Below are 26,405 nucleotides of genomic sequence, written 5' to 3' on the forward strand. Positions count from 1 at the left end.
ATTTAACCTCCCTTCACTTGGAGCAGAGGGTCTAATTTGAGAAATGTAAACTGGTGACTACTCTTTTTCTTTTCTTCAGTGAACTGCCCAAAACTGGATTATAGTAAAAACAGATACTGAAAAAAAGTTTGAAACAGTTTCATTGAACAGTTTGAAGTACCCAAGTGAAAAGTTTTCCAAGGCAAGGTTGGAATGATGACATTAATGTAGCTTATAAGGAAAAGGTAAGGTACACAAGTGCAAAGGAATGATTTCCAATTCAGTCTTAATATATGTCAGTAAAATTTTATTCTGATATTAAACAGGTCTGTGTTCATGTCAGGAACTACAAACTGAAAAGGAATGAATTACACACAATTGAGCTGTTTGTATTGGTTGTATAGTCAAGAACCCCAACAGACAGGCTGTCTAGCAAAATTTACTGAAGTGATGCATTCGGGTACATCCAGGGTGTTTTTCTTCATGGGGTTGGTAAAACTGTCCTTTTCACACACACACACATACATGCACGCACACACACACACACACCACTATATGATAAAGTGTGTGCAATGATGGATTTAAGGTAAGATTCCAATATCGATAAATTATTTTGTAAAGTTAACGCTAACCTTCATAAAACATGTTACTACAGCACCCTAATTTATTTAATTTAGATCTTTTTTTTATCATTCATTTCTGCAATTAATATTCTAAGGAAGGTTTCTTTTATTAAAAATACAAAAAAATAACCAGCCATTAGAGATTCATTATATATATATATATATATATATATATATATATATATATATATATATATATATATATATATATATATATATATATATATATATATATATATATATATATATATATATATATATGTATGTATGTATATACTTTGATAGGGCAAGTGCCAGATTAACAAATTTTATCTATCGAGTTTATTGCTTGACAGTTCTGCTTAGTTATGTGTTTTTAATCAAGCTTAAATTAAGTGAGAGGGACCATATCAATCCTTGACCTTTGTGCCTGGTGCATGCTCGTGACATATCAAAGCAACTCATCTCACATCAGATTGCTGAAATAAATCCAGCAATTAACAAAGGATAAATGATACTTTCTTATCACATTTACCAGAAAATGTGTCATTTTCAGTTCTTGGAATGCTGTTGTTTCAGTTCACCTGCTATCTCTCAAAATATTTATTTGCAAAATTTATATTTTTTTCCCGAAAACTATAATACAGAATTGTACCCAACTGCTTTATTTTACGCTGTGCTACTGCTTTTTAAAATTAATAATTAATTGCAAACAAGCTGACTTGCTGCTTCAAAATGCGTAATGCCTGATTAATAGTCTATAGTATTCTCACACCATCCCATTGCTTGTACCTTCCTACTGGTTTTGAAAACAGAAGGCAACAAGGATATAAAAAATGCACAGAGCATAGTCATTTCATTTATGGATTTATAATTTCTAATCTGATTGTCGCCAGTGGGTCCCAAATCCTGTCAATTTGTTGTTATTTCAAATCAAAAGGGAGTTTCTTTAGCAACACAGTCGCCATATTTACTTTTGCCAGTCTATGTTTTCAAACAACATATGTGGTTCACTATCTTTTCTTAATCGCAATAATTCCATAAATTTTGGATTAACGTCTTTAAACACATGGATGCAAGACTTCCTCCTATATATTTTTTCAATTTGTTTTAGAAATATTAAAACTAGACAATGGATGCAGACGACACAGTTTTGACTGAAACAGACTATTCTAGAAATAAGAAATAGTCTGTAAGCACTCTGCTTCTTTAGATCAGGAGCTTCCATTTGCATTGAAATGCCAACAATTCAACAGTGTTATGGACCCCTTGGTGACAACCAGGTTAAAAATTAAAGTCAGTGAAGGAAATTACACATTTTTGTGCATTTTTATATCCTTGATGCTTTCCTTTTTTAAAATCAGTGGTGGGCTGTGCAAACAAATGGTAGGGCATGTAAATGCTATAATTGTAAATTTTTCATTTAATCAGGTCCTCAAACAAGTGCTGGAGGATGAAAATAAAATGATAATTGTTGTGCTATCTTTGTTTAATCAATTAGGGCCATGGCTATGCATATGTTGTTTTAATGGTCTTATGTGTGTGGACATATCCTGATAATGTTAATAAGCTAGGAAGGGAGAGAAACTGGAGTTCTATCATTATTGCTGACAGGCTGTTTCATATGTTCCTGAGCAAAGAAGTTTGTCTCGGCTGATCTTGTTCGAACTATTGTTTGTGGCATAAATATCTGATACCAGATAATATTATTTGTTGAAAATGAAAAGCTTGACTCGGTAAAGATTATAATTGTGACTATTAGTTACTTATGTCATGTCTGTAGTACAGTAGTTAAGACAAAGGTGCATTCATTTATTATTAAGGTTTTAGTTAGACCCGATGATGATCCACACCTTTTGTCTAGGTTTTGTGGCTATATATACATTTGGGAAAACATCCTAACCAAACAATTCCAAGGGATAACCTATGGGTGATGTCCAGCATGTCAAATTAGAAAGCAGTCATTTGAGCTCATTTGTCTGTCATGTTCATCAAATATGTCCAGCATGTCAAATTTGAAAGCAGTCATTTAAACTCATTTGTCTGTCATGTTCATCAAATATGTCCAGCATGTCAAATTTGAAAGCAGTCATTTGAACTCATTTGTCTGTCATGTTCATCAAATATGTCCAGCATGTCAAATTAGAAAGCAGTCATGTGAACTCATTTGTCTGTCATGTTCATCAAATATGTCCAGCATAGGATTTCTAAGAATCTTTATGAGCTTTAACTGGTGTGTGGCACATGCTAAAGAAAAAACATCTTGGAGTGTTGTATCCCTTTAGACTTATATGGTATTCTAGCCTGTTAACCACACATATATGCTGATCCTTTTTAGCAACAGCTAGTTCCTGTAAAATAATACTGTGTACCTTTTTTTTCCTGGTAATATTTAATCAGAAAAATATGAGATACCATATATACTCACTTATAAGTATAGGAAAACAATTAAAACAAATATCATGATCTGCCATAGCATAATGCACATGCAGATCAGGGTCTGTGTTGTTTCTTCTACTGATTACTCCTAACAAACTACACAAACTCAGATCTGCCAGTGCATTATGTGACAGCAAATTTGGGTCTTATTTACGATACACAAAGATATATCATGATGAAAAATAAGGAATAATAAATATATAGGCCCATACAAAAAATTTCCATATGGTTTGGTATAAGAGCTGTTGTGGACAGTTTTTACCTACCATATTTGCTTGCTTATAAGTTGAGTCCAACTGCAAACTACACAGACCCTGATATGCCACTGCATAATGCACTGGCAGATCTGGATATATGCAGTTTTGTACAAGTAATCAGTGGAACAAAAAATATAGACCATGATTTGCTATCACATAATGTGCCAGCACATCAGGGTCTCTGTTCTTTGCAGTTGGAATTAACATATAAGCGAGTATATGTAGTACATTTAAATGCAGTTTGTTCATGTGAGGCAGTGGCACTGTGGTTTATGTTGTTGCTAGTTTGGTTTTGCCAGGGCTTGAATGACATTAAATCATGTGAACTACTTGAAAACATTGATTTAAAGTGTTGAAAATTCACTAGCTTATGAATTATTCTTTCCTGCTCCTTGTAAAACTATGAAACAGAACATTATGGCATAAAGCAAACAACTGTGGAAGAGGAATGACCTGGATCAAGAGTTCTTATAACCTTGAGAGCTCTGGGGTGTCTAGAAAAACACATTTTGTAAATAAAAATGTCCTGGTTAGAAAAGCAAGAAGCATTTGATGAGAATTACATCTTTGGAAACTTTTTATTAACATTTATGGCTGTATAAGGTATACAACTCCTTATCAGACGGCTGATACTAGAGCGACATGAATAACCAACCAATTATTTGAATCAGAACATTTTCTTTGTGAATATTCAAACAGAAAATCAGTTTTTGAATTTTCCTTTGTTGCAGTATTTTGTAAATGAAACAAAAGAGGTGAAATGTAAACTATGCAATGTTTAATTTTTCAACAAGGAAAAAGCTGGAAACCTTCCAAATCACCTTAATTTTCAGACTTAACAATTCACAACATAATTACAATATTAAAATTCTGAGTAGTCATTGCTTACAAACTTGCCATTTCTATTAATTGTCATTCAAAATGTCTCAAAAGATAACATCGAATATGGCAAGTTGATAAGGAACACAGTATAGAACAGAGGACGTCATATCAAAGTCAGAAAAGCATTTTTTTTTAAAATCAGCATATCCAAATTAAAATAACTTGGCCAAATATCACTGTAAACAATCATTTCCCCAAGAATTTGTTTTAAATAGCACCACACATGTAACTGAACAAAATAATCATGAGTAACTGCCCTTCTCTACCTATAATCCATCTACAGCACTAATAGAAGATTTTAAGTCACACTGACTTACAGGGAAAATAACATCCATGCAAAAATGGTGAATTTAACCAACACATTTTCAAGCTTCCCAAACATCTATCAAATATTTCATTTTTTGTTACAAATATGAAGACTACCAGATAAATCTATCTCAAACACTGCAGTATGAAGTACAGTACTGATAATGTTTTCTTTTAATATTCAGGCAGCATTCAGCCAGAATGGTACACACACTATCAGACCAGATTACTACACTCAAATGCATTTCTCCACAGCAAATTAAAGTGTTCTTATTGTAACTTGAATCACTCTCCCACTCATCAAGAACTAGTCACTTATAATTGTGATGTTGCTATAGAAACATTTTTTTTTTAAAATGCAGATAACAGTGCTGAATGCTTTAAAGGCATTTTCTGTATAATTTATGTAATGCTCCATATCAACTAATGTTATTATACCATACATCTGCATCTATGTGAGCTCTGTGTACTGCTGGTAACAGGTTCAGTACGATGGAGAGATTTTTTATGTATTTTGTATACTTGCCCATTTTTATCCCCACTGTTTACAAGCATTTAAAATTCTGAACCCCAAGGTATTAGACTTGTAAAAACTGCCATTTCATTCACTTATACTCAACGGCTCAAGTCTGATTGACTTGCATCTTTAACAAAAGAGAAAAACTGTACAGGCTGAGTACCAACTGCACCAATAAAGATTTCATATTGTCATAGAATTTGTGAAAGCCATTTCAGTGGAGAAATAACTCCAGGAGTTTATAAAGACCTGTGCTATTGTGAAAAGAAGATAAGTAACTCTGAGGGTTAATAAAGATCTATATTGCCATAGAATTTGTTAATGCTATTTCAGAGGAGAAGCGACTCAAGAAGTTAATAAAGACCTACTAATATTAGCATAGAATTTGTGAGGGCCAGGTCTTTATTAAATCCACATCATATTGCCACAGATTTTGTGAGGCCAGGTCTTTATTTAATCCATGTCATATTGCCACAGAATTTGTGAGGGCCTGGTCTTTAATGACTCCGTGTCATATTACCATAGAATTTGTGAGGGCCAGGTCTTTATTGAATCCATGTCATATTACTATAGAATTTGTGAGGGCCAGGTCTTTATTAACTCCATGTCATATTACCATAGAATTTGTGAGGGTCAGGTCTTTATTAACTCCATGTCATATTACCATAGAATTTGTGAGGGTCAGGTCTTTATTAACTCCATGTCATATTACCATAGAATTTGTGAGGGTCAGGTCTTTATTGAATCCATGTCATATTACCATAGAATTTGTGAGGGTCAGGTCTTTATTGAATCCATGTCATATTACCATAGAATTTGTGAGGGCCAGGTCTTTATTAACTCCATGTCATATTACCATAGAATTTGTGAGGGCCAGGTCTTTATTAACTCCATGTCATATTACCATAGAATTTGTGAGGGCCAGGTCTTTATTGAATCCATGTCATATTACTATAGAATTTGTGAGGGCCTGGTCTTTATTGAATCCATGTCATATTACTATAGAATTTGTGAGGGCCTGGTCTTTATTGAATCCATGTCATATTACTATAGAATTTGTGAGGGCCAGGTCTTTATTGAATCCATGTCATATTACCATAGAATTTGTGAGGGCCTGGTCTTTAATGACTCTGTGTCATATTACCATAGAATTTGTGAGGGCCAGGTCTTTATTAACTCCATGTCATATTACCATAGAATTTGTGAGGGCCAGGTCTTTATTGAATCCATGTCATATTACTATAGAATTTGTGAGGGCCAGGTCTTTATTGAATCCATGTCATATTACCATAGAATTTGTGAGGGCCTGGTCTTTATTGAATCCATGTCATATTACCATAGAATTTGTGAGGGCCAGGTCTTTATTGAATCCATGTCATATTACCATAGAATTTGTGAGGGCCTGGTCTTTAATGACTCCATGTCATATTACCATAGAATTTGTGAGGGCCTGGTCTTTAATGACTCCATGTCATATTACCATAGAATTTGTGAGGGCCAGGTCTTTATTAACTCCATGTCATATTACCATAGAATTTGTGAGGGCCAGGTCTTTATTGAATCCATGTCATATTACTATAGAATTTGTGAGGGCCAGGTCTTTATTGAATCCACATCATATTGCCACAGATTTTGTGAGGCCAGGTCTTTATTTAATTCATGTCATATTGACACAGAATTTGTGAGGGCCTGGTCTTTAATGACTCTGTGTCATATTACCATAGAATTTGTAAGGGCCTGGTCTTTAATGACTCCATGTCATATTACCATAGAATTTGTGAGGGCCTGGTCTTTAATGACTCCATGTCATATTACCATAGAATTTGTGAGGCCAGGTCTTTATTAACTCCATGTCATATTGCCATAGAATTTGTGAGGGCCAGGTCTTTATTGAATCCATGTCATATTACTATAGAATTTGTGAGGGCCTGGTCTTTATTGAATCCATGTCATATTACTATAGAATTTGTGAGGGCCAGGTCTTTATTGAATCCATGTCATATTACCATAGAATTTGTGAGGGCCTGGTCTTTATTGAATCCATGTCATATTACCATAGAATTTGTGAGGGCCTGGTCTTTAATGACTCCATGTCATATTACCATAGAATTTGTGAGGGCCTGGTCTTTAATGACTCCATGTCATATTACCATAGAATTTGTGAGCGCCTGGTCTTTAATGACTCCATGTCATATTACCATAGAATTTGTGAGGGCCAGGTCTTTATTAACTCCATGTCATATTACCATAGAATTTGTGAGGGCCAGGTCTTTATTGAATCCATGTCATATTACTATAGAATTTGTGAGGGCCAGGTCTTTATTGAATCCACATCATATTGCCACAGATTTTGTGAGGCCAGGTCTTTATTTAATTCATGTCATATTGACACAGAATTTGTGAGGGCCTGGTCTTTAATGACTCCGTGTCATATTACCATAGAATTTGTAAGGGCCTGGTCTTTAATGACTCCATGTCATATTACCATAGAATTTGTGAGGGCCTGGTCTTTAATGACTCCATGTCATATTACCATAGAATTTGTGAGGCCAGGTCTTTATTAACTCCATGTCATATTGCCACAGAATTTGTGAGGGCCAGGTCTTTATTAACTCCATGTCATATTACCATAGAATTTGTGAGGGTCAGGTCTTTAATGACTCCATGTCATATTACCATAGAATTTGTGAGGGCCAGGTCTTTATTGAATCCATGTCATATTACCATAGAATTTGTGAGGGCCAGGTCTTTATTAACTCCATGTCATATTACCATAGAATTTGTGAGGGCCAGGTCTTTATTAACTCCATGTCATATTACCATAGAATTTGTGAGGGCCAGGTCTTTATTAACTCCATGTCATATTACCATAGAATTTGTGAGGGCCAGGTCTTTATTGAATCCACATCATATTGCCACAGATTTTGTGAGGCCAGGTCTTTATTTAATTCATGTCATATTGACACAGAATTTGTGAGGGCCTGGTCTTTAATGACTCCGTGTCATATTACCATAGAATTTGTAAGGGCCTGGTCTTTAATGACTCCATGTCATATTACCATAGAATTTGTGAGGCCAGGTCTTTATTAACTCCATGTCATATTGCCACAGAATTTGTGAGGGCCAGGTCTTTATTAACTCCCATGTCATATTACCATAGAATTTGTGAGGGCCAGGTCTTTACTGACTCCATGTCATATTGTCATAGACAATGTGAAGGCCATTTCAGAGAAATAATTTTCATGGAGTCAATAATGACTAAACGTATATTATTGCCATAAAATTTGCAAAGGCCATTTGATATGGAAATAATGAGTCAACACTAAACATCATTACATACAGTTTATTGTTCTTGGTCAAGAGGAAATCAATGCTAGCTTCCCACACCACCACCACCACCACCATGTTGCATAACGTCCAAGGATATAGTCCAAAGCTGAGCCAAAGGCCAGATCCAGTAAAAGCTTTCTTTACACTAGTCATCACCAAAACCAGAAAAGATGATCAGATATTTCAGATACCAAATCAGTTCAATTAAAATAGAAATTTAGTGAATAAAATCTTCCACGTTTCCCCTGTTGTATTCTAAGATAACAGAATCACTACCAACTATAATAGTGTCACATATTTGCAAGGTTGAATTAACTGACAAAGATATCTCATTTTCTGATAAACCAAATTAATAACAAGTTTAGTGACTACTTGGGATATATAGCCGCTGTAGACAAAGTATAAATTCAGACCATTTATTGTGATATTCCTAGATAAGGCCAGAGGAAATGGATCTGAATAAACAATACTTATATATTTACTCACTAACTTTATATTGTTAAAAAAATAAATGTCTTTTCATCTAATGTTTTTATGATTACCATATATACTCACTCAAAGGTCAAGTATAACTGCAAACTGCACAGACCCAGATCTGCAGTTGCATAATAAGTTAGCATATATGGTAATGAACAACATCTATTATGAAAGCAAACATTACTCATTTAGCCCTGGAGATTTTTGTCGTTTTCGTCTGAAATGCGAGTAGGAGAGACATTTTGGGGGCTATTTCTGAATACATCGTAATACATCGACTTTCAACAGATTTTCGATTAGACTAATGCCAAGTTGTATTAGAAACATCGTTTTCCATTGGTTATTTTGCTTGCGCATCATTTTCGTGTGGAGACCACTCTTTGTTCCAAATGCCCACCTTATCCTAGTTTTTGCAAAGGTTCACCTGTCTGTGTGCAGTTCAGACTGGTCTGCCTTAGATCTGAGGCCAAAAGATCTCAAATCCAGACACAAAATAGGATTCCGACCACTAGAGAATTTTGGGTGAACAAAAATAAATGAGGTTTTTCCCTCTGTATTTTGTAGTGCAGTTAGAATGTCCAGATTATTTGGTATCATTGTAGAGCTATATCTGTCTGCTTTTTTGTAATACCACCCATTTTGGTGTATCTTAAATGACCTTGATGCTGCAGAGCTTGGAAGTCGGGTGCAGCCTCATAACGCCTACAGACGGGATTTGGGCTGAATGAGTTAATAATGTTTTTCATTTAAATATATATATATATATATATATATATATATATATATATATATATATATATATATATATATATATATATATATATATAGTAGTAGTAGTATTAGTAGTCAAGCACTTAAGTTGGACATTATTTGTTTTTATGATTTAAGGACTGAAATCATCAACTGAGAGAAAAATGTTGAATTATTGATTTTAGTGAAGAGATCTTGGTATACCCTCTGTCTATCAGACCTTCCCTCTTTAAGTCTATCCATCCATCCATAACATCTAAACTGCTGAGCAGTGATTTACTAAACAGGGTACATAGATTGCCTTTGTGGTGGCCATCTACCAGGGGGGTATAGCTTTTGGGCCCCTACCCTGGGGTTAGTGGAAGATAATAGTAGATCAGATATAAAAAAAGTAAATTGCAGTTGCATTTTTTTATGTTTCTTTTACTTAAATATACATAGTAAAAATTGCTTATTACATTTCACATTGGACTGGGATTATTACAATTTTTAACAAAGAAATGGTATCCAAATTCACTTTTTTTTCAGAATGTTTATGTACAAGTCTCTGATGTTGGACATACATATAGTAAATAATTTATACTGGTATGGTTGTAGTAAGAAATTTTTTATAATTGTAATGGGAATAAAATTTTCAGACAACACACATTTGTGTTTGAATTTTGTTATTATTAAACAAACGATAAACCAGTATTACAGTTTTGCCATCCAGTTAAAGTGCCAACATACACATATGAGCTGAATGAGTCATAAAAGTGACATTTGTTTGATTTGTATAATTCAGTGGCTGGTACATGTACATGTAAGGATGTCTATTTATTATTTAAATTAGTAGTAGATTAGTCCTTTATTTATGTGGCTGCAAAGAAATTGTCAATAGTCGTCTTATTTGTCTGTTAATCTGAGATGTTTTGTTGATATGTTTTTCAAATGACATGCAAATGCTAATAAAGGAAATTAAGTGTGTCCAACCAAGCTGTACTCAGTTATTCAATAAACAGGTGTAGAAAGGTAACTATATGATAATTCTCAATTAGTTTGTCAAAAAGCACAAAACAAAAACATTTCTTTTCATGCTGTAATTACATAAAGGCATCAACCTGTTATTCTAAATTACCGATTGTAAATGAAATGTGATTATCATGCCTTTTTTATTTCAAAGTCAGGTGTTCCAGGCAACAGGTGGTCAAAAGATTAAAATAAAGCTTATTTTTCTGAAAGACTCTACAAATCAAACACTACAATGTTATAACAAAGTCTTTGGAATACATAGTACATATAAATAGTGATTTGGCTAGGGAAATAAAACTTAATACAGAATTGTAATACATAGTCTTTACTGTACATGTATTCACATGGAAGAGCATATAATATGTAATGAATTTGGGACTATGACTCCAGGGTACATTCCGGAAATGGGGATTGGGGGATGTGGTCAAGATTCTAGTGAAGACATGTCATACTTGAAGTAGCCGTAGCTGTACTTTTCACATTTTCATAATATTATTGAAGTTTTAAGGTTTCTGATGAAATTGATATTTAATATGTTACAAGAATTAATTGTTTTACCTGACCAATCTAGGTTCGAATCCGGCCAAGTAATCCCAAAGACTTATAAAAATGGTACTAGTGGCTGCCATGCTTGGCACTCAGCATTAAGAGGTTATGACTGTTTGACCTGGTGTCAGGATAATGTGACTTGGTGGGACATGATGCAACATGTCTGTGTCAGGATAATGTGACTTGGTGGGACATGATGCAACATGTCTGTGTCAGGATAATGTGACTTGGTGGGACATGATGCAACATGTCTGTGTCAGGATAATGTGACTTGGTGGGACATGATGCAACATGTCTTTGTCATGATACTCCATTGCTAAGCATCACTATAAACTGTCACACTGCAGACATCACACCGATATGACTGAAATTTATTAAAGCTGTGTTAAACAACCAAATCACACACACACACACACACACACACACAAACACACACACACACACACAGAGTTTTACTCTTGCCTTTATACTGGCTGATAAATCAACAACATAGCAATAAACCATTACCAATGCGTTTATCAGGTCAGTCTCCAAAAGATCTTGATATGGTGGCTTTTATATGCCTGTTGAATCATTTGTCATCCGATTTGAAAATTAATTTTCTGCATGAATATGTGTTCAGTGGCAGCATGTAGTGTGTTCATGGATTTGGGGTTCATTATATAAGCAAACACTTATAATGCCAGTAATGAGTACATCAATAGAAATTCAATTTTGCATGTTCCCTGTGATTTCAGCCTTTTGTCAGTCACCAGTAATATTTTTGTAATCAATCTACTGTCTGTCTCCATGTCTGTCATCCATGCATTCTGAGAATGCCGTTTCCAAATAAAAAGATCTTGTCTCCACAAAAACTTTGTTTCGAGATTACTGTATTAATTGTCAGTGGAATTTGATTCCTGTGCATTTAAGATCACTTCCAATTCCAAAGACATTTATTATATCATGATGAGCAAGAAATATAGCTAAAGATATTTTTGTTGGTTTCAATGGATCATGCACAGGATATGGTGTTACGAGTCTATTTTCTTAAAATAAGTAACAGAAAATAGTGAAGATAGTCTCATGTTGAAATACAGAAAATATTATTCCAGTTTTGAATTCCATACAAATTCCAATGAATATCTTTGTCCAAGAATTTTGTCAGAGCACTTTTGTATCTATAGGGAAAACAATCACTTTAATTCAATAATTTGAAAAAAACATAAAATTCAGCCCAAACTGGTCACAACACAATACAACTTAACGTGTCAGATGTTAAAGCACGACTCGTCAATCTTTATCAAAAACATCAGTTATACGACTAAGTAAAACGCAAAGCTAATTCCCGGATGAGGGTCAAACATCTGGAAAAAATAGAAGTTTGTTTACCAGTTGACACATGGCTGATTCATGTAGTCCTGACATGACCTTGACTCAACTTAATGAGTCTTACTCTGAGAAAGATAATTTTAAAATAAATTAAAAAGTTGTTTACCAAAACTGTCACTGATTTTGGAGCAAGGTCACCAACTAGACACAATGTTTCTATTATTAGTTTTTACATCGAAAATTTTAAAAAAATCAATTCTGGACTAATGTCAAATCCAGTAAACAATGTTACTTTACAATAGCATGTAATGGAATAAAAGAAATTTAAAACAAACAAACAATCAATTAAATTAAATATGTATAAGAATGGGAACAAAGTGCTTTTCCCAAGGACTGACGCAGGCATCTGACCAGTTGACCTTGGCAGGTATCAAAGCCAGAACCTATGAATCATAAGTTGCATCGAGGACGTTCAGTGTTAATTTAATTTTGCCACCTAGAGCTGCCTTCGTAAATAAGTAGTACAAATACAACTACAGTGTCATGTACTCTTAGATTGCCATTTTCCCACCCACCCACTCCAATATTATCTAAGCACAAGTGAAATAAATGTGGAAAGTTGAAACAGTATTTATTGCTCTTTTGGCTTACTATATTTATGGTAGCACATACTAATGTTAATTTCGTGCATAGCCGGTTGCCCTTACCATCACAACACATAACAAATACATAAAGGATCTGGTAAAAACAAGACAAAATCACATTGTGAATATGAGAATAATATATTTGATAATATTCAAGTAAGAAGAGGATCTGTGGTGTTATAAAAGGTACCTTCGTGAGTTTTCTGTTTGAAGGTGCTAACAGATATGCTTCTGTTGATTTATGACATCCCCGATTAGCTGCTTGGTTTTAATTGAATGCTCTGCTCTTCACTGGAGCACAGATCTTCAGTATGGATGTTGGTATGAACCACACTGCTACAAGCATGATATATTGATTTTCTACGCATGTATTATCTTTATTTCTTTTCTACTCCTGTATTATTTCTATTGCTTTTGTACTCCTGTTTTATCTTTATTGCTTTTCTACTCCTGTTTATTTTTATTGTTATTCTACTTCTGTGCTATTTCTATTGCTTTTCTACTCCTGTATTATTATTATTGCTTTTCTACTCCTGTATTATTTTCTTTGCTTTTCTACTCCTGTATTATTTTTATTGCTTTTCTACTCCTGTATTATTTTGATTGCTTTTCTACTCCTGTATTATTTTTATAGCTTTTCTACTCCTAAAAAGTAAACAATTGTTTAGGTGAATTAAGTGCACAAATTTCAGCAGGATTCACAGTAAATGTTAACAATCAGATAGTACCTTTGCATTAATACATTTCAATACGAAGCAGACCAAACATTGTGAGAATGATATGTCCGGGTGTATGAAGTAATTATGGAATGTATGACGGATAATAAATAAACGCAAAGCATAGTATTTTGCTGTCACACATATATTTAGGGAGTTACCATTTAATTTGGGTGGGGTGGGCGGAGCCTGATAGTTTCATTCTAGCCAGGATGTTTTTTTTTTCGCAAGATGATTTTATTTCTGCTACTATAATGGAGAGAGTCAGCTATTTTCTTTTCACTACAAAAAAATCAGATCAAGATTATTTATGTAAAGCTAGTTGGGGCTGGAAATAATATATAAAAACCCAGACTCCTTACCCACCCACGCACTCTTCTCCAGATGTCAGTCCCACATTATTTTCTAAAACAACAATGAATGCATGGTCTCACCTGAGAAGTTGAAAGAGACTTTTTATAGTTTTTTGTAAACTTCGTTGTGTTCTTCATTTAATATTTCTCAAAAAAATAATTGGGTTAAACTTCTGGTAAATTGGCAAAGAATAAAACTGAAAGCATTCCGTGTCTTTAAACAACAGGGATGCTTGAGCTGCCACGAGCACTGATTATTAAGAAAGCAGTTTGAAGACTACCGTATATATTCACTTATAAGACGAGTCCAACTGCAAACTCCACAGACCCAGATCTGACATTTTATAATGTGCCAACGGATCTTGGTTTGTGCAGTTTTGTTAGGAGTAATCAGCAGAACAAACATTTACCATGGTCTGCAGGCGCATTATGCCACAGCAGATCTGGATCTTTGTTGTTTGTAGTTCGTCTCGACTTATAAGCGAGTACATACCGTAGCTCGTGACTGTACAGATTGTAGATGTCACAGCCCATTAATCTGCAACTTACAGTTTTATAAGAGTCTTTAACTCTGGTATATTTTTCTTCCTACATTACAGCTGTCATCATCGTTCTTATTTGTGATATAATTACATAAAGCTGTTGATAACAATAAGATCTATGTAACAATCCATGTGTTAAATACTTCCAGAAGTTTTTACATTGAAACCAGAATACTATGTATAAAAGTGTGCACTGTCTGGTACTCAGTTCATGTGTTTCCATCACTATCTTTCGTGTTGAAACAGACTTTAGATGGGAACAGATCTGATTACATTTGTGGAAATGCTGCCTGCTGTGGATGAATTAACACTGACAGAGTAAAGGATTTAAAATAATGAAAGCCGGTGCAAAAGACATTTTTTGGTAAACCAATTCCTCAACATCTGTAGACTGTGCAGAAATGTGTTCAGCTCCATGTATGCATGACATGCACAACAAACATAACACAGTATCATTTATATGGAAGGTGTCAAACGTGTGGAATGTGTGATCTCGCACTCCTTACGGTGTTTTGGCTATCGTTATCAAGGAGATGATCGAGCGCAGTGTTATTTCCCGGATGAGTATACAATAAAATAAAACATGAAATTGACGGATGGAATAACAGAGATTTGAGCAGAGATATATAATAGAATAACACGAGTCTCCACATGTAAAATATAACAATTTCATCAATATAAATAAAGAATATGAAATTGAACATGACATTTGAATGATTCATTTTCTCTTAATAAATATAGTTACAAAATTTATGCGAAGTTCAATTAGCCGTTTTTGCAACAATAAAACAATTTCATCATATAACTGATCGAACTCCAATTGCCAGCTTGTCAGCTTAACCTGGTTGTTTCCAGTCTTTTCCAAAACACTGTTGGTGTTAGGTCAGCGCTGCCCTCTCTCTCTCTCTTCTCTCTCTCTCTCTCTCTCTCTCTCTCTCACACACACACACACACACACGCGTCTCTTTGGGCAGGGCCGTCTTAACAACACTGTAGGCTCTGGGCAAAGCAATGCACTGGGGCCCCCTACCGGCCCTACCCACCCACAGGAATTCAGCTAGATGTCACTATTTTTAAAATTGGGAAATGTGCTTCCCACTGCACATTTAAAGCAAATTAAATTGCCAAAAGATCTTTCAACATTCATTAACAATATGGGCAGCATGATGCCCCTAGAAGCGTGAGGTCCTGGGCAACTGCCCAGTGTGCCCATGCCTTAAGACGGCACTGTCTTTGGGTTATCAGCCGTGTTGGTTGTAGACGGCGCTCTTTTCGTGGGTTCTATACCCGGTTGAGTAATACCAAAGACTTAAAAACATGGTATTAACAGTTGCCTCGCTTGGCGGTCTGCATTAAGAGGTTCGTGTTAGGACTGGTCGGCCTGGTGTCAGGATAACGTGACTGGGCGGGACATCATGCTACATGTCTGCGGCATGATGCCCCAGTACTAGACATCTCAATTAAACTCCCACACTGCAGACATCGTAGCGATATGAGTGAAATATTGTTAAAGCTACGTTAAAGATCTAAATTACACACACACACACACACACACATGCACGCGGCGTTCTTTTCCACTACGCAGTACAGGTATGGAGCTATTTGTGTCCCTTCGAATAAAATATAATACCCAACCTAAATACCTGTCAGGTGTTTTTCTTCTCCTATGATCAAACACTATTCCCGCTCTTTTTCACGTCAGATATTGTCTTATCGTTATTCAACAGAGCTAAGCTATGATCAGTTCGCAACAAGATCTGATATACAAGCAACCTATTAACGTAAATTTATGTCTTTTCCAGCGGCTACTCTCATTCCTACTGGAACCTGACATACTTAGACCACCACATAGATAAACCATTACACCCCGCTGTGGGCTGTACATTACTAGCTGACTATGTCAATCGACACACGTTCCAAATGCTAACACCATCGACTCTCGATTGAAAAGAATTATAATTAATTACATCAATGAATTGACGGTCTTCACTCGTTGTACTAACTACGTTACTCCCTAATTAGCGATTCAGTAACAGGGCACAGTAAAATCTGTTTTCAGCATATATGACACAAAATCATTTAAGATAGATAATTTACTTCTCACAATTCATATCATAAGAAATGCATGAAATATTTAGGATACATGACAAATTAATTCTTACTATGTGTATTAGAGTAGTGCATGAAATTCATACACTTCATGGTTTATATTACGTTCAAATCAGATGAATGTAGGATTATTTCCTGACTTGAGGAAAAATTGAAGTATGAATTTAAAACGAACAAATTCAAGAAATAATTGCAAACTGACATCAGTATATATTGTGCGTGATTGAGACCATACCTTTGTGCTTATCTAACCCTCGCTTGCTGATCATAAGATAATTCCCTCTGTCTCTTCTCTGGTTCATGGGTCTCTCAAATTTCCTGATCTCTTGTCCCTTGGACAATTTATTTAATGAGAAAAGTATTGTTGTTTTTTTTTTTACTGATCTCTGAGCCAGTTTCCCGTTTCGGTAGAAAACTCGGACTGCCTAAACGTTCGTTTTATGGTATTTAAACCATGAAATTTCATCTGAGGAACATGTCCCCTTGTTTAGCAAAGCCAAACAGGATTAACTTTCTCCAGCGCCAACATTTTTACATTCCCAATGAAGTCCGAATAATTCTCTCTTGTCCACCTTTATTAATAACTATTCTAGAAAATATCATTTTATGACACCTATTTTAAATGGTCAAAGATTTCCCAATAAATTTTCTGGCTTGTCTCAGCTCTGTCATTTTTCGCTAATTGATCTTACTTTATCAGTGGCATCTTCTATCTGTCTGACCGTTATTGAACAAACTCCTATTAAAATTCACTTATGTACCCCCTACATTTTTAAAAAAAAAAAACAGGAAAAGTTAACTCTCACGAGCTGCCAAGTTTTTGCGAGCCTAGCCCATATGTCAGTCTTAATGGTTATGTGTCATGCTGAACACGACAAACTGTACTGCAAAATTATCTACAAAATTTTGCACCATTGCATAAAGTGAAATCAAATAAATTTTAAAGATTTGTTTGATAATTCAATGAAGTATTGTTTTTGTTTTTTTTTAAAATAATTTTTAAGACTTACAGTACCCCCAGATACTTAACGAGGAATGAGAAATTTTAAGTCAAAATATTTGATGAATATTAGTATTTGCTTTGAAACGGCTTTGTTGTTTTTATTAAGTATAGAGAACTCGGCTGGTACCTATCGACTTTGGCATGATACTCCACAGAATTATATTTTTCTAGACAAAAGATCAAAGTTAGAATTTAAAGCTTTGTTTATTTCCGTTATTCAGAGCTCACCAGCAAGTAACTGAAGGACAAATTTGAAATGTATAAACTTGAACAAGTGTTTATTTTATTTGTTTTTGTGTGTGTGTCTCTTCTTCTTATTATTATCATAAAGTTTAGACCCTCTCTTAGCAAGTAGTGCGTTACCCCATCTAGATGGTGAATTGCCTTGTTGTGTACAGTACAGAGAATCCAGATGGTATACATATTTCAGGGAACTTGGCATATGATGATTTCATTTACAGTGGGGAAAGTTTTAAAGCTTTGTGAGTACAGCTGTGGTCTGTAGAACAGCTTTGTTGGAAGGATAACATAATTTATTGAAGATAATTGACCCTGAAGACTAGAAACTTATGGAGGCTAAATCTGGTAAACTTGAAGTACCAAAATGATCACTGTAATCCTGCCTGCAATAAATGTTGCCAAGATAGAGAGGAAATGGCGCTAATGTTACCATAGTCCGAGTTTCCTCTAACCCTTACCACCCCTTTTTTGATATTTGGACATTTATGTTAGGGTGTAGGGTCAGAGTCAATTTCCAATAGAAAAGTTGGAATTCGCCGACACCATTTGGTGTCGGCATAGGGTAGCCGCTTACTAACCAGTCTAGCAAACTAAAACGACCGTTCATTGAGATATACCTGCACGAAATCGATAGGAATATCATTTATTTTCTCAAAAATAGCGAACATAGCTTTCATTATATCTGTAATCCGCTGACAGACCAGATGTAACTACAGTGTTGATGACGGACACACGGTAGTAATGGTATGGAAAAATGGGAACCAGCCTGGAAATGGGTGGACCTAAAATAGAGTATATATGGGTTAGGCTGACCATGATTGGTTAATAATGTAAGTTATGTTGTAGGAAAAAGAACCTTTTGAGAGCTTATCCTAGTTGTAAGTGAAAACAAATAGAGACATTGTTTTACTGATGGAATTTCAGTCCTTTAACAGTCTTGACTTTAAAACACTCATTACTAAAATTAGCACCTGACTCTTTGGTGCGGAATTGAAAGCACATGTTTCAAACACACGAAGGTCCAGAAAATGCCGCGGCTCATATCCTTTCCTCTACACAGAAGATGACATCCATGTTTCATCTATACTGATAAATATAGGTTTGATCATGAGCACTCAAAAATTTTAAGTTATTGAATTTTTAATATCATGGGGTTTGCATAGGTTTACTATGCGAACTGAATCAGTACCGTGTGTTCTGAAATTTGACCTGGAACTCGCCATTTGCATTACAAGTCACATGACTACACAAATCTCGCAACCTACATGTCACTGACATCAGAGGTCCAGTAATCACGTGATATTAACAATATACCATTTCAAAAATTGTTGTACATATAATTCGAAAATATTGAAAGTCACGTATATACTTTACATAAATATAATGTACACTTAATTCCCAACATATTTATTCTGAGAACAATGACTAGAACTGTCGGTATCGCAGCAAGTTGGAGAAAACCAGATTCATCAAGTTCTAAGCAGGTGTCGGCAATGTATCTTGTTGGTACCACGTGACTACCTCATTGACATGTGCTCTCCGCTTTTTGAATATGTTTTTTTTCCAAGTTGCTCCAACATTTACAGATTTCTGGTCGTTGTTTTCAGAATAAATATATTTAGAAGTTTATGTTCTTTCATTTTTCTGTAAATAGTACGTGACTTTCATTTGTATGTTCGATTTGTTTTCCTGCAGCAACATTAGAAATGATTTATTGTTAATATCACATGACTATTTGAACTCTGATGTCATTGACATGTAGGTCGCGAGATTTGTGTAGTCATGTGACTCGGAATTCAAATGGCGAGTTCCCGGTCAAATTTCATTAATGCTATTGTTCAGGCTAGTCTGTTAGCGGATTAAAGATATAACAAATGCTCTACTCGCAATATCTGAGAAAATAAATCATATTCCTATCGATTTCATGCAGGTATATCTCGGTGAAAGTTCGTTAAAGTTTGCTAGGCCGGCTAGTAAGCGGCTACCCCATGCCGGCACCAGAGGAAACTCGGACTACTCATAATATATTTAAGGTTCAACTGTTCTCAGTTCCTTATACATTTTCTGCAGTAGACAATGTCATGATCTATTGGTGGCAGTATGAGAACCGTGCAGGAGGAAAAGGAATGATTTTTTTTACACTGAATATTATTAGAGGCTGACCGAAAACAAAATGATATGGGCATGGCTAAAAAAATAATTTGTTTTCTTCTCTTTGTTTTTTCTTTAAAGAAATCTTACGTTTATAAATAATACCAACAATCAATCAAACATGATAGCTCTTTAGTGGCGATTCATAGATGCCTTACATTACCCCCCACCCCGATTTTATGCAATATATTCTAGCTTATAAGTGGAGTCCAACTGCAAACTGAATTGACCCAGATCTGCCGTCACATAATGTGCCAGCAGATTTACGTATGTGCAGTTTTTGTGGAGTAATCAAAGGAACAAATAACAAAGACCCTGATCAGCAGGTGCATTATGCTACAGCAGATGAAGATCTGTGTTTTTTGTAGCTTGACTCGGCTTATAAGCGAGTATATACGGCACATTGTTATCATGTGTGGTTAGTAAACAAATTTAACTAATTATAGACATGTGCTAATAAACGATATTTCCTTTTGTGGAATACATAACCAGTTGCAAAGAGTCTGTCTCAGATTTTATATCATTTATATTGCATTTTCAACCAAGTCAGTCCAGTTCAACTAATATATCATGGAAATAGCAAGAATCCTGACCTGTCAGCAATTATGTGATTCTAGATCTGTGTCCATGTTGTTTGTTATTAAATGCCTGTAATGTTCCAGTAACTAATGTTTATATTTATTTCTGATTTTCAAAGTAGATATTCCAAACTTGCTTGGTCAGAGTGGTCCTCCTGCCTTCATTAATTGGCATTCATTGTGTATCTTATCTCATGAACTTTATTAAGGGACTAATTCACCAGTTCTGTAATTTACAAACGAAATCGTTATGTAAACTTTTCTTTCTCAATGAATGTGATCAGTGTACCTAAGACCTTCTCATCTTTAGGAAGAATATTCAAAGGCCTTTCTTACTACCTCTTTTTGGAGTACATGTTTTTTGTATCATTTCCTTAGATAATATTTTTTGTTTAAATTTGTAAACTCCGCTACCAGCTACATCTGTCCAATGCAAGACAATTGCAATAAATGTAAATTAGAATTAACACAGGTGTTCATTTCTATTGTATATTAACACCCTCCAACAAGTAATTAGAGGGACCTACACAAATCAATTGGTCCATTTTACAACTTAATAATTACAGGTCCCAATTGAACTTCTGCTGAAATCTAGAAGTAGCACTTATAACTTATAGGAAGTCATGAAAACAAGGTTAATATATTGCATGTATGTGATAATGAATGTTTAATATGGCTTTTTAAGGCGAATTTTAAAACAAAATCGTGAATAAAATGGAGCAAATTTTGTAGTTTTGAGAGCTTTGTGATATATGTTCTCCCTGCAGACTTAAGACTGTTGAACAAGCCTGATGAATTGTCATGCATGTCACACGAGGCAACTATAATGGAGGCAACTTTTTTGTCGCTATGTGTGTGTGTGTGTGTGTGTGCGTGTGTGTGTGTGTGCGCACATTTATAACAGTATTTAATATTCAGCAATTCATTAAATGTGTTATCTTAGATCTAAACTGTTTGTTTGGCATGTATTGATACAAGACAGGATAGATTTAAGTACCGAGGAAGTGGGGATAAAGTGCCTTGCTCAGAAATACACCACAGCAGCTAATCTGAGTTGATCTGGGATGTCATCCCATTAACCTCTGAGCCTCCACAGATCTGCCATTTGTCTGAGTATTTTCTTGTGAATTCATGACTGATACACAACCATCAGTTTGTAACCAGAAGAAAAAAACCCAGACCTCCATTATAATTTAATTTTGTCTAAGACCAAGTGAACATAAGGTTCGGTGCGTTCTCCATGATCTTTGATGTGTTGTAGGTACAATCTTCTTAAAACCTTCCTTACCAATGTGCACATAAATTTAGAGAGAACATTCTGACATGAAGTCCACTCAGATTTATTGAGCTAATGCTTAACAATTATCTATATCATTACTAAACACAGAGAGGCCCATAACAGCTTCTTTTGAAAAGCCACTGAAAAGAATTTTGACCACATTTGTCAGAAAACATCCTAGCATGCAGACTTCTCAGATTTGAACACATTATGCCAGTCGGTCACTAAAATTTAAAAAAAAAATACCTTTAATCTGCTTCATCTCAAAATCTACTGAACAGAATGCGACCAAGTTTGACAGAAAGCAGCTTGGCATTAATACCTTTAAAATGATTACAAATGAGCATGGTCCATGAGCAAATATGGCCACCATTATAAAAAAATTGAAAGACAATTTAATTACTTGTACATATGTTGAACATAATTGGACCAAATTCTACAAAAGCATCTTGGTATTACGATCTTTTAGTTGGGTACAAATGACACCAATTTGTTGTCAATTATGGCTAATGTTACTTTCGTTTTTATTTTAAATTTAAAAAATCTTTTTAAACAATTGTTCAACAGAATTTGATAAAAAGTTGACAGCCATTTCTAAAATTGGACGGGGTATTGATTAGCCAAGTGATCAAAAGTGCTTGCTTTTACCGGTCACTGATATCTCACCTTATGCCGAGTGGCTTTGAATCTCGGACTATGCCAATGTGGATATGAGAGAAGGCTGCCAGTAGCTTCCATTGAGTTTGTGGTTTCACTGGGGTCTTCCCCGGGTTCTTCCTCAACCAGTTATACTGGCTATCATTTATAACTTATCATGTACTGAAAATGGCGTTCAACCACAAAACAACTGAAACGAAGAAAAAAAATAATTAAGCACCTTTATCTATAAAAAAAGTGACACAACAAAGTTTGACCAACTTTGACAGAACGCATCCTGGCCATAAGGTCTTTCTGTACTGGGTAAATAGTGTTGATGTTCTGTCAGCTGCAGAAAGATACAAAGTTTGTGTGATTTGGATTTTTAACGTAGCTTTAACAATTTTTCAGCCATAGCTCTACGATATCTGCAGTGTGGCAGTTCATTGTGGTGTCTTCTAGCACTGCTGCATAACGCCGCAGATATGTAACATGATGTCCTCCACCCAATCACATTATCCTGGTATCAGGCCGACCAGTCCTAGCACTAACCTCTTAATGCTGTGCGCCAAGAGTTAAAGCTGTTAGTACCAGTTTCATAAGTCTTTGTTATGATTTGGCTAGGTTTAGAACCCGTGACTTCCCGCATCCGAGGCGGACGATCTAACCACTAGGCCACCAGAGCGGTGACAAAGATACAAAGAAAGAGAAGCCTTGACAGAACTGTTTCTTAAGATATTTAATTAACATCATTAAAAGATTTTTTCCAGAAAACATCATACCGACTCAGGTGTTTCGACTATTAGGCAAGTATCAACAAATGAGCAAATTGAGGTTCACTTAGGCCTCCTGTTTGTTTTACTGATTGAGAGTATAGTCAGGTTAACTTTTAAGGGATTTGTTAGCAAGGTGTTCCACGTGAAGAGGAGGTTGTACATGGTGGAAATAATAAACAAAAAGTGGATGGCACCAGACTTTTTTTTTTCTTGAGAGAAGCTCATAAATAAATTGACTTCAAAATGATTTGTATTTTATTTCCGAAAAAAATTCTGACCCATGGTAAGAATCATTTTCTAAAAAATAAATTACTCAAAGTGTTGCATAAAGTGAATTTTTTAAATATTTTAAATGCTTCCTTGAATTAAAGAATAGCAAAAAATGTCCTAACCGTTGATATGCACGAGTGGCAAATCAGATGCACTGGTATTGTATATATGTTGTTACATTTATCATCTGTATCTCCTTATAAATTGATTCCAACTGCAAACATCATAGACCCTGATCTGTTGCCATATAATGCACTTGCAGATCAATGTCGATGTTGCTGTTCTACTGGCTACTCCTAAGAAACTGCACAGACCCTGATCTGCCAGCACATTATGTAATGGCAGGTCTGGGTCTGTTCAAATTGTTTTCGTGGAATGGACTTAAAATTGAGTGAATACGGTAACTCTTACATCGTGAATCTTAAATTTTGCACGTGTAGTATTCGGTAGTAAATTATTATTTTATTACTTCGCAACAACGTTTGACAAATATTGTAAAAAAAATTTATTTCATTGGCCAAGAAACAAGAAGTACAAATAGATAAAAAGAGAGAGAATGTATTAATTAATTAATTAATTAATTAATTACACATTGAATCAATTATTTGATCTGTTAATCAAATAATAGACTAAATCTTTATAGTGAAACGTTGCATGCTATATATGTAAAAATTCACATGTTAACTACGTACAGAACACAGATTTATACATGAGGTTTAAAGGTATACCATACAAGTTGTGTTTTTTATTGCAACGTATACATTTTTGTTTATGTTTTCTTCATAAAGCTTTATTTAAAAATTTTGTTTAGTTAAATCACTAAAAGTTCGCTATCACTAAGTGCTAAATCCAGAATGTTTCCATGAATGGCTGTCGTTTTTCTTAATTCGATACAGTATTCACACTTGGGAGGACATAACAGGACAGAGGCATCAAAATTTTCAGGAAGTTAATCTGGCTGTCTCCGTTAATTGGCCAAATCTTATTACAATGCTATAAGGACTGAGTTATATGTCTTTCATCTTCAATTAGTCAGGGCTGAATCACTGTTTTATCTAGTAATAGTCAACATTTTTTTCTTGCTTATTATCTGAAAACCCGTTTTTGCTGTTTTCATTTATATCTATATATTTTTTTTGGGGGGGGGTATTCAAATAAAGAAATTTATCAAAGTCATGATAGAAATGGGACAACTCAGTCATCTTAGTGGCAGGATAGAATTTAAATAGATAATGAAAGTTTCACCTATTTGCAGACTTGATTGCTAGAGCATCAAAAAGTGCCAGTCGGAATTATTCAGGTCCAAAATAAACTTTCAGACAACAAAAAAAAAAAATGATCTTGAAATGATCTGTTTTTCATCTACAGTCTTAGCACATTTTAGCGGCATATTTTCACCTAATAAGAAAATAAACTGCAGTTCAATTAGAAACAGATTTATATTTTATGGGATGTTTCTCGCCTCAGTACAATGCTGCTATAGCAGCTGATTCATTACAATGTTAATATCACAAAACAGTGACTAAAATCAAAACATCTTGGCGCCATGATGTTGATATAAACAGATGAAAGTTCAACAGATAACAAGGGAGGTAACTCATATTTTACTGTCGGCACTCGTTGGTACTTCGAGATAACAGACATCACCTGCATGTTTTTGGATCCGAAGACGATTATCCCTTATCTTCTGTTTTCCTGCAGCTGAAAAGGTGGAGAAGAAGATGGCTTTCTCCTTCAGATAAAGCCATCATGGATGTCAGAAAGCATCTTTTTCAGCAGTCTCGGGTTTCAAGTTATAGGTTTTTGTTTAGCACATACATATGTTTGTTGTAGACTGTTTAATACAGTTTACAATAGCACAAAAGAGGTTCTTCATAAAAGATGTTATTCAGACTCAAGGTCATGTGTCATTTGATAATGTACGATATGACTGCGTTCGCGATTCCTTTGATCAAATAAAACACACACACACACACACACACACACACACACAAGAAATATCTTGACGTTCTGGATGTGCCTTATTCTGAATGAGCAGTTGTACAAAGATAATACCACCCACCACCCTTCCATGTAACATTTTTGTAAAAGCAAAGCATGAAATTGTATGAAAAAGTTTTAATGTGTTACGAAATCAATCAAAATTAAATATTTTCCTCTTCTTTCATATTTACACAAAAATGATAAATATTTGAAGGATTGTGCAAAATATGAACCAAGAGAAATTCTTTTGAATGCCATTTCTTGACTGCTTTGCTTGTTTAGCACACAATCCAGAAACTTGTCATATCCTGTTTAGAAAGAAAAGATAGGTAGTTGCAATTACAATTTGTTTTTATGAGTGCTAACATAAGTAGACTTAGACTAAAGAAACTGAGCTATATGTAAATAACAACAAAAAAATAGATAATATTTAGTGGAGCATGAAAAGGTAATGTATGTCACAGCTACATATTTATCGATAACTCAATAGGATAAATCAAAGATGTATTTCGTACTTGCTATTCATTTCAGTCCCGTGAATCTAGTATCCTCTAATGGTGGTGACTCAGACTTGTGGAACTGTTATTAACAATGTTAGATGCTAATTAGATGTGACACGTGCACAAAAGAGAGTTCTCCAACATACTGTTCAGCGATCATAATTGCTTTTGCAAAGTACATCAGGAACTAGAGTCACCACCAATAAAACCTAATA

At 34.9% G+C, this 26,405-nt stretch overlaps 1 protein-coding gene across 1 annotated transcript in view; it reads left to right on the top strand.

Annotated features, from left to right (window-relative positions):
• Window positions 1–189: 189 nt before the first annotated feature.
• LOC149807452 (heparan sulfate glucosamine 3-O-sulfotransferase 1-like) overlaps window positions 190–26,405 on the top strand; it is a 219,137-nt gene continuing 192,921 nt past the window's right edge. Inside the window, exon 1 of the mRNA XM_089966712.1 lies at window positions 190–224. The gene's annotated coding sequence lies outside the window, so the exon portion shown is untranslated. The remainder of the gene's footprint in view (window positions 225–26,405) is intronic.

This window comes from Sinohyriopsis cumingii, chromosome 1, assembly GCF_028554795.1.
Source record: "Sinohyriopsis cumingii isolate HCF-2022 chromosome 1, ASM2855479v2, whole genome shotgun sequence".
Lineage (NCBI taxonomy): Eukaryota > Metazoa > Mollusca > Bivalvia > Unionida > Unionidae > Sinohyriopsis > Sinohyriopsis cumingii.